Source organism: Acanthochromis polyacanthus, chromosome 24, assembly GCF_021347895.1.
Source record: "Acanthochromis polyacanthus isolate Apoly-LR-REF ecotype Palm Island chromosome 24, KAUST_Apoly_ChrSc, whole genome shotgun sequence".
Lineage (NCBI taxonomy): Eukaryota > Metazoa > Chordata > Actinopteri > Pomacentridae > Acanthochromis > Acanthochromis polyacanthus.
Window position 1 is genome coordinate 3,271,738 of NC_067136.1, and position 6,601 is coordinate 3,278,338.

The 6,601-nt window shown below is 40.8% G+C and overlaps 1 long non-coding RNA gene across 1 annotated transcript; it reads right to left on the reverse strand.

Moving 5' to 3' along the window:
• Positions 1–4,964: 4,964 nt before the first annotated feature.
• LOC127532582 (uncharacterized) lies at positions 4,965–6,377 on the reverse strand. The gene is made up of 3 exons (XR_007940087.1): positions 6,275–6,377; positions 5,186–5,344; positions 4,965–5,096 (listed from the first exon to the last, which is right to left on the reverse strand). It is a non-coding gene; the product is annotated as an uncharacterized LOC127532582 (long non-coding RNA).
• Between the last annotated feature and the right edge of the window lie 224 nt (positions 6,378–6,601).

Genomic DNA, 6,601 nt, shown 5'->3' on the forward strand with positions numbered 1-6,601 from the left:
AACACAAACAGCCGCAGCCACCAGGAAGGACGACACGACTCACAAACCAGACGATCTCTGACAAAGCCTCAGTCACCGTCCTACCGCAGAGCTGCAGCTGCTGAAAACAAGCAAGTGAAAATACAGAGTTAGCTTCACTTTTTAATGGACTTTTGTACTTCAGTACAGCAGATGCAACTAAAATAGTTAAATCACCATAAAGACGGTCAAAATAACCACAAAAAAACACAGAAGATCACCACAAAACAGATGAAATGGTGACAAAAAAGTCTAATTTAGCACAAAAAACAGGCAAATAACCACAAAAAGACGCAAAATCATCACAAAACAGGTGAAATTGCAACAAAAACTCAAATTCAGGACAAAAAAACGCAAAATTGCCCTGAAACATTCAAATATGCCAGAAAAACATGGAAAATCACCACAAAAACAGCAAAATTTATCACGAAAAGGATCAAAGTCACCACAAAAACTCAAATTCAGCTCAAAAAAACATGAAAAATCACCACAAAAAGACCCAAAAAATATACATTAAAGATTCAAATATGCCAGCAAAAACATGCAAAATCACCACAAAATGATCAAAATTACCACAAAAAGGACAAAAGCTACCACAAAACAGGTGAAATTGCGACAAAAATTCCAATTCAGCACAAAAAAAACTTGCAAAATTTCCCCAAAAGAGACAAAATTGCCTTGAAATGTTCAAATATGCCAGCAAAAACAGGGAAAATCCACACAAAAACAGCTAGATTTACCACAAAAAGTACCAAAATCAGCACAGAATGGGCTAAATTGCGACAAAAAGTCAAATTTGGTACGAAGTATGAAGGCACAACTCTGGAGATGGAGAACCAGATGGTTCTTTGAGGTCATTTAGATTTTTTATTGGAGATTTTGTGTCTTTTTGTGGTACATTTATCAATTTCTATGCTGATTTTCAGTTTCTTTGCGGCAATTTTGGCCTTATTGTGGTGATTTTGCTTCTTTTAGAGGATATTTTGTGCTACATTCATTTATTTTTTTGGTGATTTGGGGTCATTTTCTGTCTTTTTGTGGTATATTTGCTTTATTTTGTGGTAGTCTCAGCTTTTTGTGGTGATTTTGGCTCTTTTTTGCTGATTTTGTGTTTCTTTGTGGTAATTTTGGCCCTTTCTTGCCTGATTTTGTCTCTTTTTGTGGTGATTTTCCAGCATTTTTAGCTATTTTAGGTGCAATTTTTCCCACAACTCAGATGTCATGGTTCTATCTGCTGGACTGATGAAGTTCTGAGGCTCAGAAATGATGAAAAAAGTCCATTAAAATGATAAATGTGGACCTTTGAGGACCTGGAACTCCTGGATCTCCTCCCTGGTAGAAAGAGGCCTCTGGAGTGCAGAACTGTGGTGCTAAACAGCAGCTAAAACTCCAGATAAACGCATTAGAAGAGCAGCTTGGACTGCAGAACATCAGCGTTTCTGTGCATCCAGCTGCTGACATTAACATTGATTCCTCTGCTTGTATTGATTGACTTGTAGAGTGGAAGGTTCCTCTGCTGCTGAATTCAGAGATTCAAAAACAGTTGGACGTGTTTAGAGAGCAGACATGAGCTTCATTCAGGCTTAAATTATGGATATTCACTGTTAGAATGGAACAAACTGCTGCATGCGCTCTTTTCTGCATTCTGGTGTCCAGGAATTGAATTTTTTAAAAGCACCTTTCAGAGCAGCTCCCATCCATCATGAGCTTTTCAGTTTCCAGATATCAGGACAGACCCGGACGAACAGAAGAAGAAGAAGCAGAAGGAAATGTGGTGTAAATGAGCTGCATTAATGCAGAGCGCTGACGTTCAGGAGGCTCAAATCCAGAGGACGGAGGTTAAACACTAGATATTGACGGATGCTAATAAGAGCAGAGGAGGAAGACGTGACACGAAATGAAAACAAACCAGAGTGACCCGTCAGTTCAAGTGTTCAGACGTTCACCGTGCTCAGTGCGTCCTCACCGTTTCTGTCTCTTTTGGTTTTTGGACTAATTTAAGTAATTTTTATGCTATTTTCCTTGTTTTGTTGTGGGCTTTTTTGCCATTTTGCATTATTTTGAGTCTGTTTTTGTGTCATTTTCTGTGTCGCTTTGTTTTTTTTTGGACTCGTTTGTAAAGTTTTTATGTTACAGGAGGTTGTTTCAGTTAGCAACAAAAAAAAAAACTCCAAAATGAACCAAAAACTTTCAAAATTGTCTCATAATTTCCCCAAAACTACCAAAGAAATGTAAAAAATTTACAAATTAAGACTAAACAGTCAAAAATGGTCCAAAATTTGTCAATCTTTGTCCAAAATCACAAAACAAATTCCAAAAAAAGTCTAAACGTCTCCCAAATGTCACAGATTTTGTCCAAAATTACAAGTGAAATTATCCATTATTTGTACAAAATGACAAAAAGATGTCCAAAATGAGCCAAAAGCCTTCCAAAATGTCTCATAATTTGTCCAAAATTACCAAAGAAAAGTAGCCTAGCCGCGCTAGACTCATGTTCTGAAGGCACAAGGGTCTAGGACCACTCGACAGGGAGGGAGGCGGGCTAAAAGGTTGTCTTTCAAATCACTCTGCAGCAATTGGGTAGGTATACAACCAATCAGCGCAACGAATAGGCTGACGGAGTTCCTAGAGCACCGGCGGATTGTGGCTAAGTCCCATTAGCTTCCCAACCAGCAGAGCCAACTGGTATATTAAGGATTTGCCATATCCCGTCGGCATAAGTCCAAATACGTCTTTCTTCTCAATGAAACACTTCAGTGCCGTCCTTTGTTTATCTTTCAAGTTGAATTTTAGCTTCAAATCTTTAAGGGCTGTGGCCAAAGCCCAGTGGAAAGATAACTGTTTATTGTGCGCCGGTTGTTTCTGTCAGAATCGTCACGCCTCTGTCATCACTTAGTTACGCCCGCCTTCTGACTCTACACTTCATGGTGATTGGTCCGGCCAGTTTTAGGAGAATCCAGCCTCGAGCCTTATGGAGGATAACTAGACCCTCACTGGAAGAGAATTAAATTCGTTGCCGTGGGTTGTCTAGCGCGGCTAGGTTAAAAAAAATGTGTCAAAAATTTACAAATGAAGACTCAGAGAGTCAAAATGGTCCAAAATTTGCCAAACGTTGTCTAATTGTCTCACAGTTTGTACAAAAACAAGCGGATAAAAATTAGCCAGAATTTTCCAAAATGACAAAATGAATTTCGAAGAGTCTAAAAATGTCCGTTCAACGTAGATGGACTGGTAAATTGAGAGCTTTGCCTCTTCACCACAACGGTTCGGTACAACAGCTGCATTATTGCTGCCTTCAGTTAAACAAAAGCTCTTATATTTGCCCCTGACAAATGGATACCATCTATTAAGCAGCATATTAGGCCATTAACAGACTTTGTTAAACCTTACGTTAGAAACCTGGATGTGATGTTTGACCAGTTGTCTCTTGACAGCCATGTCGGCCAGCTAACAAGTTCCTGTTTTTTCCGTCTGCACAACATAGCTGAGTAAAAACCCAAGGATTCCAAGGTGGAACTAACCTTAGATCTCACATCAGCCTAATCCTGTCCTCTCTTCACTGACTCCTGATCAGTTATATCTGTGAAAGGTGCTATTTAAATGAATGTTACTTACTGGCTTACTTATTTTTTTCTCATTTGTATTCTCTACAGCAGTCATCTTATGTCTTTTGTTGCGTTTGTCGACTTCTACATCTCAGCAAAATGCAAAAACTTTCTTGTGTTTTTTCAGGGTTTCTTTGCTCATAAAAATTATGCCTGAAAATGCACCCAGAAATCAATTAAATATTCCATTAAACAGCTTTGCTTCCTGGTGTTTAGGGACCTTTAAAGCCTCGAGACGCTGGTGAAGCGGCAGTCTTTTAATCAAGTTGTCTTAGTTTACCTGCACCCCTCAGAAACTCAGTGCTGTGAAGAGAGAACCTCATAAGAGCTGCCTTTCATCTAAAAAAAACCACCTCTGACTCAAGTTAATAAATATTTTTGCACAGCAGTCTTGTGTCGTTGTACAGCTTTCTTCAGAACACAGCAGGTCTCTGAAAAATACAACAAAAACAGAAACCCAAACCAGATATTCTCCTCAGCCGAGGCAGCAGGGTGTCGAGTTCGGCTGAGAAAAGTCAACTCTGACCTGCTGAGAATCGAGAGGAGGAGGAAGGAATCCAAACAGCACTTTGAAATGAAAACCTCATTTTTCTGACACTCAAGGAGATTGTTAGTGTCTTCAGAGGCAGCGCTGGTGGAAGCATCTCTTATTGAGCTGTCAGCAAGACGCCACAAAACAAGCTCAGGATTTCAACTAGCACTGAAAAAGCAATTAAATGTGACCGTATTGATACAGAACTGAAACATCAAGCAGCAGCTGGCAGTTTGAACAAAACTGGCTTCGCTTTAATTGTGGTTGTTTCTGTTGTTTGTTGTAGCTGTTTGGTGTCATTCTGTCGTCGTTTTGTATCTTGTTGTGACACTATGACTTGTGGTAGTCGGTTGTGTCTCTTTGTGGTGTTTGTTTCATGATTAGAATTTTCTCCACTGGGATTTGAAGCGCAATGGTAGCATCATCATGATGTGAAGCATGGTGGTGGCAGCATCATGATGCGAAGCACGGTGGTGGTATCATGATGTGAAGCACGGTGGTGGCATCATGACGTGAAGCACGGTGGTGGCATCATGACGTGAAGCATGGTGGTGGCATCATGATGTGAAGCACGGTGGTGGTATCATGATGCGAAGCACGGTGGTGGTATCATGACGTGAAGCATGGTGGTGGCATCATGATGTGAAGCACGGTGGTGGCGGCATCATGATGCGAAGCACGGTGGTGGCGGTATCATAACGTGAAGCATGGTGGTGGCATCATGATGCGAAGCACGGTGGTGGCGGCATCATGATGCGAAGCACGGTGGTGGCGGCATCATGATGCGAAGCACGGTGGTGGCGGCATCATGATGCGAAGCACGGTGGTGGTATCATGATGTGAAGCACGGTGGTGGCATCATGACGTGAAGCACGGTGGTGGCATCATGACGTGAAGCACGGTGGTGAGAGCATCATGACGTTCCTCAGCAGCAGGTCCTGCTAAAGGTAGAGGGTAAATGAATAGAGTGAAATCTAAAGAAATATCGGTGGACGACTTTAAAACCATCTGTGTTTAGTGGATATTTTACCTTTTTGTTTCCGTTTGTTTTCACTGTAACTGAGTTCAGAGATGATCAATGCTTGTATTTTCACAGCTGCTGTAGGTCCAGACTCCCATGAGTCAGACCTCTTCATCCAGCAGCTTCAGCCCTGATGGATCGTCTCCATTCCTGGATGTAAACTGGTGTCTGTGTGGGAAACAGAGAGAACCCGGAGCTGAGAGTTCCTCCTAGATGCTGTTTCTGTTGTTTGTGTGCTCATTAATCATGGCAGCTGCATCATGAGACGATAACCCAAGATGACAAACCGTTGGAGCTCACCACACAAACTCCACGAAAGCAGAAAGAAAGCAGCTCATAGAGTGTGCTGTCCGTTTGTGTGTCTTTGTGTCTTGTGGTCGTTATGTTGTTTTTCTTGTCACCATTTGATTTTTGTGGTCATTTGTCTTCTCCTTGTAGTCATTTTGCATCTGTTTTTTGTGTTTGCTGCAGTCACCTTTTGTGTTTCTCCTGTCGTTTTGTCTCTCTTTGTGGTCATTTTGTATCCTTTTGGTCATTTTTTATCCATTTGTTGTCATTTTGTGTCTCTGTGGTCCCTTTGTGTTTTTTTTACTTTTGTTTTCATTTTGATTCTTTTTGGTCTCATGTGGTCATGTTTGTCTCTCTGTAGTTATTTTTGTTGTCATTTTGTGTTTTTTGGTGGTCACCTTATGGCTTTTGTGGTCATTTTGCATCTTCTTGTTTTTTGTGTCTCTTTGTGATAATTCCTTGTCTATTTGTGGTTGTTTTGTGTCTCGTTGTGGTCATTGTGTCACTTTGTGGTCATTTTGTCTCTTTATGGTCACTTTGTTTCTATTTGTGGTCATTTTGTCTCTTTATGGTCATTTTTGTCTCCTTTTGGTCATTTTTTAAATCCATTTCCTGTCATTTTGTGGCTCTTTGTGGTCTTGTTGTGTCTTTTGTGCTCATGTTTGTCTCTTTCTTGTCATTTTTGTTGTTGTCAAGTCCACCTCTCTTTCCAAATAAGCAAATGCTACAGTGCCTTCTCCAACCAATCACACACCAGCCAACACAAACTTCAACACCTTAAACCACCAAGAAAGCAAACATTTCACCAACCACTGGCGTCTTTGGACTGAATCCACGAGTAGACTTGGACCTCCTTTGTTCTTTTTCTTGCTTCTTCCTCCTCTGAAGGTTGTTTGAATGACTGAGCTCCCCCCAGTCCTTCCCAGGTGCTCTAGACCAGTGATGACTTCTTTGCTGCTACTGGTGCATTCTGGGAAGTGTAGTTTTTAGTCCCATGTCCTGTGATTTAGCTCAACAGTTGTCATTTTGTGTTTTTTGGTGGTCATCTTATGGCTTTTGTGGTCATTTTGCATCTTCTTGTTTATTTTTATTTATTTTTTGTCTTTTGTGATCATTTTGTGTCTCTTTGTGGTCATT